Here is a 10,263-nt window from a genome sequence, read left to right as displayed (position 1 = left end):
ATCCTGACTCCCTTACCCCTTCTCCAGTTTTCCCGGTCATCGCTCACCTCTTACATTGCGTACATACCCGCTTTGTTTGGGATTGTTTGTTATTTGCTGTCTGCATCTCGCTGCAAAATACAAGCCCCGCGAAGACAGTATTGTTTGTTTTCCATGTTGCTCATTTTGATAGGCTCGTTTGGAGATCAGATCAGTGCCTGGCACATGTTTAAGGCTCAACGATACTTGCTGGATGGTTGGATGGATGGATGGCTGGATGGACAGATGGGCAGACAGATGGAACAGTCGGGAGAGAAAGCTCTGAGTAGACCAAACAGCATGAGCAAAGGCCCAACAGTGAGGTGGCTTGGGGCATCTTTTGAAGTTGCCGGAAGTGAGGGAGTGAGGAAAGGAGCCTGGGGAGGTGGGCGGGCCAGATGATGGAGAGCCTTGAGGTGTGGCGGAGGCTGCTCACAACTGAATCTGTCTCCACTCGCGGACACACAGCTGCTGCACCTACCGGCCTCCGTGTGGCTGGCGTGTCCCTGGGCCCGAGTCCTGGCCAATGGAACATGTGTGGAAACGAGCTGGGCTCCTTCCAGGCTCTGTCCTTCTCATTCCACTGCTGGATGCAGTCGATGGCAAGGCTTTGGGGACAGTGAATCCACTCGTAAAGACCACAGGTCCCTGAACTGCTGCATGGAGACGAGGCCCCTGCCAAAACCAAACTCTTATTTGGGCTTGGGCCGAGCTGCATTTGGGGGCATGTTTGTTATACCAAAGGCGTCTTCAAGTAGGGCGCCTCCAGTATCTACAGCCGGAAATTCGTAGCACGGGCTCAGTGGTCAGGCAGCGGGGACATATTACTGCAGAGTGGGAAGCTGGGGACTCATGTTCTGCAGGGGCCAAATGTTTGTGAACACCGTCCCCTGCGGTGCCTTGGGGGGCAGACCGGGCACCCACCCTGTGGCTCCGGGGTGGGCGGGGGGGGGAGTCCGGTGAAACAAGCTGGATACCCACGCGTGCGGCTTGTTCCTTCAGCTCGAGGCGAGGCGTGAGGAATACAGGTCTGCAGCCAGAAGAAAGGTGGGTGAAAGCGTTGGAGGCCTTGCAGTTGGAAAAGGCACCTGCTACCAGCCCCAAAAAGCAGGGAATACAACCGAAAACGTTTGAGCCAACAACCTTCTCGGTTCTGTGGGCAAAGGCCTCGGCCGCAGGCCAAGCTCAGGGGAAGCATTGACTTGGCCTGCTCGCTAATCGTCTGAGAGGCTCGGGAGGTGAAGCATCAGTAAACTGAGACAGAGACAGACGAGTGATTAGAGAGCAAAGCAAAGAAGCCTCCAGAAAGCTATGTTAAAAAGAGAACCTCAGGTGTAGTCCCCTGGAACTTCCTGAAAGGAGAGCTCCCTACATTTTGGAGGAAATCGCTCTTGCCAAAGAAGCCACGAGCCTGCGGTTTGACCCCCGAGCCACGCCTGTGTGGGCAGGCTGCACAAAGTGTACAGACTCCTCCTCGGAGAAAACGGGCCTGGGAGGGTCCTCCCAGAGAGCAGAGCCAGGGCGGGGGGACCTCCGATGCCTGCTCCCTGGATCCCACCGTCGCTGGCCTGGTGCTGCCGCGTGCTCTCCCTTGTTCTGATGAGTTTTACCCACATTCATCCTGTCCCTGTCCCACATCTCATTCTGGTTCAGAGCAGGTAGCAACTTGGCTCTTACTTCTAGATCCCGGGCTGCCGCAGGTGGAGAACATGGTGCATCCCTAAGAGATAGGAGGCCTCGAGCGGAAACGGGGTGTGGTGTGAGGGTGTGCCCCTGGTGGAGGGTGGTGCGAGCCAAGAAGGGGGACGCTACCTCTGGGTCGCCAGAGGGCAGATTGTTGCAGGGACTCAGTAATTCACCAAAACTCCCATTTCCTACCCTTCCTGGACAGATTGCACTTCCCGGCCTCCTAGGTGGTTAATGGCAGAAGTGGACGGAGGCTTTCAGAAGGTGGGGCTTCCCCCCTGCCCCACCTTCCCCTTCAGGAAGCAGCTGGCTGCGGGGAGGGAGAACCCAGCTTGTACATCTGATCTCTGAGGCATTGTGCAGTCTCTCTGTTAGACTAACAGAGAGGCCCGGTCCGGTCAGGCATTTCGATTTGTTGCTGAGGCTTATGGGGAGTCATCGAAGGGTTATAAGCAGGGAAGTGCCATGTTCATTTTTATCTTATGTTATTTTTAATGTTTATTTATTTTTTAGACAGAGATAGAGCATGAGCAGGGAGGGGAAGAGAGAGGGAGACACAGAACCCGAAGCAGGCTCCAGGCTCTGAGCTGTCAGCATAGAGCCCGACGCGGGGCTCGAACCCACGATCCGTGAGATCAGGACCTGAGCCGAAGTCAGAGGCTTCACCAACTGAGCCACTCAGGCGCCCCAGCCATGTTCATATTTATTTTAAAGGAATCTTGGCGGCTGCAGTGTGGAGAAAGGATTGCAAGGTGAAGGCTGTGGGTAGGAAGGCAGCTTAGGAGGGCAGGACAGAACCTAGGCCACAACAGGGGCGGTAAGACAGAGAAACTAGTGGGTTTGGAGTGTTTCGGTCACCTGTCCCAGAATCCCACAGCTGACGAGTGGCAGGGTCGGGATTCAAACTGGAGTCTGTCTGGGTGGAAGAGGGCCCCATGTGGTGTGTGTGTGTGTGTGTGTGTGTGTGTGTGTGTGTGTGTGTGTATACACATGGCCCCCAGATCCCATCTCCACTCCAGCCAGCCTAGGCCAGAGCCCAACATCTCCCTTGCCTGACCATATGGTCTCCCAGCCAGAAAGATCTTTCTAAGACCTCAGTCAGATCACGTCTCTGTCCTGCTCCAAACACTTCACTGCCCTCTGTGCAGTGCCTCTGTGCCTCTTCACTTCGCTGTGCGAAGGGTACCATCCGAGGGACCCGAAGCAGCCCCTGCTCCCCCCGTGTCCCTCAGGTTCCTCCCACTTCAGCCGCACTGACCTTGTTTCAGTTCTTCAGATCCTTCGAGTCTGTCCTTGCCTCGGGGCCTTTGTACTTCTGTGCCCTCTACCTGAAGTCTTCTTTCTCCACACATTACCATCATTTAATCTTGTCATTTAGATCTGTTGTCATTAGACATGTGTTCAGCTGTTAGGAAAACCCAACTCACAAGGGGCACTTCCTTTGTCTTATGTACTAGAAAGTCTGGAGGAGGAAGGTCCAGGGCTTGTGCGGTGGTGCTGTGAGGTTACTGGAGGCCCAGGCTCTTTTCGTCGTCTACATCCCCTTTCTATGCTGACTTTTGCCCTCCTGATTGTTGCTTCCTGGTCACAAAATGGCTCCCGTACCTGTAGGCATCACAGCCATATTCTAGGCAAGAGGAAAGGTGGATGCTGCCCTTCCTGACCTCGCCATCTAATGGTGCCTCCCTGGGCACCCTTCACCTCATTTCCCCATCTTATTCTGATCCTGCACCACTACCTGGAGTTTTCTTCCTTGCGTCCTTGCTTGCTGACCAACTCTTGCCACTGAAATAAAAGCTCCCAAAGAGCAGGACTGCACCCACCTTGTGCATTGCCAGCCCCCCCCCCCCCCGCCCCCCGCTGCCGCACAGTCTTTGGAGCATAGGAATGTTTGTCGAATGAGCGAACAGTTAAGTCCCCTCTAGGTGCCGGAGTCAGGACGCAAACCCAGGTCTCCCACTTCACGGGCTTGGACATCTCACGGAGTGTCTCTGGGACCCTCTCTGTGAGGAATCCAGGCAGCCCAGTCCATTTGCAGGTCCAGGCATATGAACAAGGAGCCTGTGTTTTCAGGCCTGGATACAGAGAGAGAGAGAGAGACACAGAGAGAGAGAGAGAGAGAGAGAGAGAGAGAGAGAGAGAGAGAGAAATCCTCCCCTGCCCCCCCCACTGGGATTTGGGGAGTGCTCCTTACTTAGTGTGAGGCTATATTTCCTCAAAGGCTGGCTGGCCAGCAAGGTGGTCCTGGGTTGTGCGGAGCCCAGAGTTAAATGGCAACATCTCACCTAGGGGGCAAGCGCCCCCCTTTCTGAGGGAGCTTTAGGGGAGCGACAATATCTAACTAGAATCTAATAACCTTTTTTTTGTTGTTTTATTGTATTTATTTTTGTAAGGTCCTGCCTATGATACAGACATTACATTTGGATAGTCACATAGAGTTTCCCATTTAAATAAATATATTTCAGTGCTCAAAGAGTGAACCCATCAAGGAGCACTAGTGAGGGTGGACTAAGGGTCTGTCACAGATGCCGATCATCACGTCTGCCTGCTTCCAGAACATTTTCATCCCACTTTTTTAATGGCCAAATAATACTCCATCGTTTGGGTTTATCCATTCATCCGTGGGTAGTTCCATCGTTTGGTGACTGAATAGTGCTGGCGAGAGCACGGGTGCCCTTTAGACAGCTTCGCGTGCAGCCACCCACCAGCCCACAGCAGCCCAACCCACGGGGCCCAGGGCAAGTGTCGTCACCCCACACATCCTTGTCCCGAATCAATGTTCCTTTGGATCTCCAACTTCTTTTAGGCTGGGTGTTGGCAACGGTCACCGCAGGGCACAGAGACTTGCTACATATGGTGGCCTCAGTCCAAACTAGCCAACAGTGTGTTTCTGGGCAGAGTTGTGTCACCCCAAAATTCATATGTTGAAGTCCGGGACCTCAGAATGGGGCTGTATTTGGAGATAGTCTTTAAAGAGGCAAGTGAGGTGAAATGAGGGCACATGGGTGGCCCTGACCCGATCTGACTGGCTACTTCAGAAGAAGAGAAAATGTGGACCCGCAAGGAGACACGAGGAGCGTGCGTGTGTGTGCGCGCGCGCGCGCATGCGCACAGGGGGTCATGTGAGGACCGGTCTGTAGTACTTTGTTGTGGCAGCCCTAGCGAATGAACACACAGTATGTTTCAATGTCCTGGGAATATATCCTGAATCGCCTCCCTTCCCCTGCCATCCCCCAGCCCCAGTCCGGCTGCGAAATCAATACACGAATGGATGTCTCGCCTACCTCACGCTCCCGAGGGAGGCGCAGGCCATACAAGGCACTGCAAAAAGGCACTATTATTACCAAACCATCTTGGCCCAGTTTGCCTATTTCCTCCGCATATCAACACGGGAACGTTCCCATAGGGGCGCCTGGGTGGCTCAGTTGGTTCAGCGTCCGACTCTTGGTTTCAGCTCAGGTCATGATTACACGGTTCACGGGATCAAGCCCCACACTGGGCTCTGCGGTGACAGCACAGAGCCTGCTTGGGATTCTCTCTCTCTTTCCCTCCCCCCCTCCCCCGCTCACATGTGCTCTCGCTCTCTCTAAATGAATTAACGAACTTAAAAAACCAACACTGGAATGTCACCCGTTCGCGTCACCCTTCGGTATCCTTGCCCCGTCTGCCCCAGCCCTGAACTAGGGCTGATGGAAGGCAGCGGCCTCATCCATCTATTCCTCTGTCACCAGGGCTTTTTCACAACCTGGCACAGAGCAGGTGCTCAGCAAGGATTAGGTGACAAATGAGCGAGTGACATACCTCCCATGGATCACCACAACTGCTAAGTAGGCTCACCGCTCATGCTGGCCGCTATCAGTCTCCACCAAGAAGATAAATTAGGAGCGATCTGTGCCTTTCCCAGACTCGCTGTGTGTAACTGTGGCAACTGTTTTATCTTAACGGGCGTGAACGGCATGTGCTGGGGGTTCCGGAAGAGTGTGGTTTCTGCACACACACCGGGGCCTTTTCTGCATCCGAGGTGGCCTGCCGATCGATGGGTGGGATGACGGAGGCTCCCCAGGAACATCCTGGAAGGACACTGGCCAGCTGCAGTTGGGCTAACGACTGCGCTTTTGCAGCAGGGAGCACAGGTAGGCCCACTTTTGTCTCACCAAGTGCAGAGCTGTGCCAAAAGGAGTTTAGGAAGGGGCTGTTCCAGCTGCCTACTGCCGCGTAACCAGCCACTTCACGGAGGCATAGAGCAGCAGCCATTTGATCCTGCTCATGCAGTCTGTGGGTCAGGAATCCAGACAGGGCACAGCAGGGAGGGCTTATCTCTGTCCCTCCACGTCTGGGGCCTCCATGGGGGCGGCGTGAAGAGGGTGCCGGTGACGCTTCGGGAAAACAGCCCCCGCTGGTGGGAGCGGAGGGCGGTCGGGCCGTATTTATCACAGTGACAAGCGCCCACAGCCTTTGACCCAGCAAGTTCCCTTTTGGAAATGATCCCACAGGAAGACATGCGCACGGGCACTAGGAAGTTGTGCAAGTGTACGCACCGCAGCCCTCTCTGAAACGGTAAAAGACTACGGGAGGCTGGCTAGGAAAATCATGGTTCTGGTAAGACAAAGTGGTGTGTGCTGAGAGCGACCTCCAAGATTCGGTGGAGAGAGAAACGCGAGTCCCGGAGCTGTGTGCGTGGCACGCACCCTGTGGGTCAAAGAAAACAGTTGTTTTGAATAGACGCATACCCTTGCCCCGGTCTGGACGATCCGTAGACACAGAAGAAAGGGACCAGCGATAGCTTTAGGAGGAGTCAAGGATGAGGCAATGAGAAGACAGGATATGAGAAACTTATTTTCGCCGCATATCGCTTTGCAATTTGAATTCGATGGGTGAATACATCACCCATTCGGATTTAAGATTCTATTTTAAAAATGCTCATTTTTGATGCCTCACATCAGAAGTTCAGACCTTCACGTTAAAATATTATACTAAAGGTGTTTATATAAAGGTGTTTAGTATAAGATATTACACTAAAGGTGTTTCTGTTTGCCTTTCCCACATGCTTACTACGTGCTATGAAGCATCCGTGCAGTAATTTGTTGAACACATACTTGTTTCCCTCCTCATACAGAGGTGTGCAGTGGCTGGTGTGGGAATGGCGTCTGTGGTTCCCGTCCTGCGCTTGCCTTTTTAGGCTCTTCTTCACAGCCAGGACCGGGAGCCTGCAAACCTCGTTTCCCAGATGCCCTGGTCAGGTGACCCTGCCTCCAGGAGGCACCAGCAGGGCTTCAGAAGACAGGAGGGAGGGAGGAGCCATCCCAGCCCAGGATTCTGGTGGCCCCTCAGGCCGTGGTGGTGACAGCAGCTGTGTGACAGTAGCACCCCTGAGGGTGTGGCTCTCAATTCCTGCTCCAGCGAGCAGGAATCACGGTTCTGGGAAACATTATTTCTCCTTTTGCTCCTCTGGTCTTAGGGGCCACAGCTGCTCCCTCCAGTTACTAATCTGTGGGTGTCCTCATTGTTCCCTGACTCCTCCTGCCCTCCCAACACCTCTGTAAACAATGCCCTGTATTACATTCCTTCTGTCTGAAATACCTAGGGTGGCTTTCCCCACCCCCTAACTAGACACTAACACACAGGTAAAATTACGCCCATTTTACAGATGAGAACACTGAAATTCAGAGAGAGGAAGTGACTCAACCAAAGGCAAACCCAGCACCTCTCCTCCCTCACCATGCTCCAGGTATCCTCATCTCATTTCTGGAACACATCAAGCTTGCTCACACTCCAGAGCCTTCACACCTCTTCTCTTGTGCAGAACACTCTGTCGCTAGGTCTACATGTGCACACTGTTTCTCTTCATTCAGGTCCTGTCCAAACGTTACCTCTTGCGAGAGAGCTCCTGTAGCCACCCACAATCCCCAAGCCACTCTACATCACCCTGCTTGATTTCTTCTTAGAAATTCTCTGAAAATATTTACTCACACTGGAAAGCCCATGAGACCAGGAACAGTGCTTACCTTACTAAATGCTGTGTCTGGTGCCTGAGAGTACCTGGCACTGAATGTGCACTCAATACTTGTTGGCTCTAAGAATGAGTGAGTGAAAAGGGTGCCGGAGAAGTGCTATTATTTTCGAGCACCAGTGAGGCCCCACCTTTCCCACCGGCTGGTTGTCTGCTAGCAGTTCAGGGGTCTCTTCAGGAGGCTCCACTGCGCGGGAGGCCACAGGAATTTCAATTCCCACCATTCAGGATGTACCTTCAGGAACTGGGTGCTCAGTTACTACGAGCTGAGTGAACCAGCCTCCCTATGAACCTTCCCGAAGATGTCTGTGCACGATCAGTGATCAAGAGGCAACATTCTGGGGGTGAGGGCAGGATCTCAGCTCAAGTCAGCAGACTGGAAGCAGATGGCCTGCTAGAAGTTAAGCGCAAGAGCCAGGGAGATGGGAAGATCATGCTAGGTCCACAGCTATCGGAGCACTTAACATTTCCTCTGTGCTTTAGACACTGGCCTGGGACCTGTCCTCGTTGACGAAGGTGGTGTTTCCAGAGCTTTTCCTGAGAGGCACCATAGCATGGTGTGATCTCTGCAATCGGACAGCTTGGGTTCAATTCCTGGCACCATTCTTGACCCGGCAGGGTGACCTTGGAAAGTCACTTGGGCGGTTCCCTCATTTGCACAATGAGAATGCTGATAACACTTTCACAAGGCCGTTGTGAAGATGAGAAGAGTTAAATCACTTAACATACGACGCTTGGAACACATAACACTTTGAACAGGGCTTGGCACACATAGCCATCAGCTGTTCTTGTTACCTTATCTAACATTTATCTGGATAAGTTCCATACCCGTATCATCCTATATCATGTCCATAGCAGTTGTGTGAGGAGAGGTACTAATATCACCGCTGCTTGGCCAACAAGGAAGCTGTGAGAAGCAGGTTCTAGAAGCAGCCCCAGATCCAGAATGTGGAGCCATGCTTCAAACCCAGCTGTTCTAGAATCCCCAGAAACCCTCGAGAAGAGCAGATAGTTCTGAGGGACCAGAATCAAGTCTAAAGGATAGTTGGCGGGGTGGGGGGGGAGACGGACAAAGGATTGTTGGCTGGGAGACAAAGACTTTTAGGGAAAACATGAAACAACTAGGGACCTACAAATGTTCTGAATTCGCGAGCCTGGCAAGTTCCAGGCAAGGAGAGGCAGTTGAACCTGGTCAGTTAGACAACCTCCAAACCACGAAGGGGCTTCCAGATTGTGCTAAGGAGCTTGAATTTCATCGTATAGGGGATGAGGGGCTGTGAGAGGATTTCAAGCATTTAAATCTACCGCAGAATGTGAGCTGGAAGGAAATACTGATGAATCCTCAGTATTAAAAGTGGTAAAAGTGCCTTCTACACCTGCCAACCCCCTGCCCAGGCTTGCTGAGCTCCGCCAGAGTTGGATGCTGGGAGCGCTGTGCTTCTTCCTGTCTCTGAATCTGGACATTTTGACATATTAAGAGGTGCTCAAATATTTATGGAGCCCCCTAATGTGTCTGGCAACGTTGTCTGTGGAAAGCAGGAGAGGGACTATAAGTTCAAACACTGCAAAGGTTCCCCCCAAATAGCCCAAAGGTTCACGGGAGCCGCATCTAGGAATCCGTGGTTTCCATTTAGTCTCTCCTGACTTTACAGCAGCGTCCAGGCAGGGAAATGCCAGGTCCTGTGCAGGGATCCCGTCGGGGGCGGCGGGGTGTTGCCCCCCATATACCTTCAAAGACACGGAAATATGCGATTATGCTCACGTCCCCGCACCAAGACATGGGTGGGAGGCGTGGTGGAGACCAAAGGGCCTAAGTTGGCCCACCTAAAATCGGCTTTTCTCTCTACGGGACCATGTTTCTTTCATAGCAATGATCGCGTGTTGTAGCTCTTCCTCTTCTCTGCTTTGAGATTCTCAATTCCAACAGTCTGCAAGCAGGGACTTTCGTGGCAGCAGGGACCGCGTCTGTCCTGTCCCCAGAGCATCCCGGGAGTCCAGAGCATTTGGGGGAATGGAGCGGGAGTAGCGAGGGCCTCCGAGAAGGGCCGGTGGCGCCTCGGGCCCCTCGGTGACCTTAGTGGACAGAGGCGGCTGTGAAGGGCAGATCGGGCCGCCTTCGCGGAGGGCGAGACCGAGGCGCCGGCTGGACGCGCCGGCTGCGGGGCGGGCGCGAGGGCGGCGAGCGCGGGTAGGACCGGCAAGCGACAGGCGGGCCTCACAGAAAGCGCGGCGCCGCTCGGCGACTGCAGCGGGCAGCGCCGGGACGCCTCCCGCGTGGCGCTCTGGGAGTTGTAGGCACTTTCCTTTCCACTCTCCTTCCGCGCTTTGCTCTTGAAGCCCAAGGCCGTACTAACGGGTGGGCGCCTGTAACTCCTAGCCTGTGAACTTTGGGAATTTTAATTTCTAAAAAGGTGTCCTGAATAGAACTCCTCCCAGAGTGCCTCCTTCTACTGGAAGGTTTGAGGACTACATTTCCCAGGCGACGTCAAGGAGGCGGTGCTTCCGGCGCGCGCGATGCATTGTGGACATTGTAGTCCCGTGGGGGCTCG

At 53.7% G+C, this 10,263-nt stretch overlaps 1 long non-coding RNA gene across 5 annotated transcripts; it reads right to left on the bottom strand.

The window, feature by feature from the left end:
- Window positions 1-3,240: 3,240 nt before the first annotated feature.
- On the bottom strand, window positions 3,241-10,157 carry LOC106981458 (uncharacterized). Of its 5 annotated transcripts, none has more exons than XR_008294353.1 (4): window positions 7,710-10,157; window positions 7,423-7,559; window positions 4,989-7,122; window positions 3,241-3,779 (listed from the first exon to the last, which is right to left on the bottom strand). It is a non-coding gene; the product is annotated as an uncharacterized LOC106981458 (long non-coding RNA). The 5 variants fall into 5 exon arrangements; XR_008294356.1 differs by having other exon boundaries at window positions 5,542-7,122; XR_008294355.1 differs by lacking the exon at window positions 3,241-3,779 and having other exon boundaries at window positions 3,825-5,206; window positions 5,542-7,122.
- Between the last annotated feature and the right edge of the window lie 106 nt (window positions 10,158-10,263).

The sequence above is a fragment of the Acinonyx jubatus genome, chromosome E1 (assembly GCF_027475565.1).
Source record: "Acinonyx jubatus isolate Ajub_Pintada_27869175 chromosome E1, VMU_Ajub_asm_v1.0, whole genome shotgun sequence".
NCBI classification, from domain to species: Eukaryota; Metazoa; Chordata; class Mammalia; order Carnivora; family Felidae; genus Acinonyx; species Acinonyx jubatus.
This window is presented reverse-complemented; position numbering and strand designations above follow the sequence as displayed.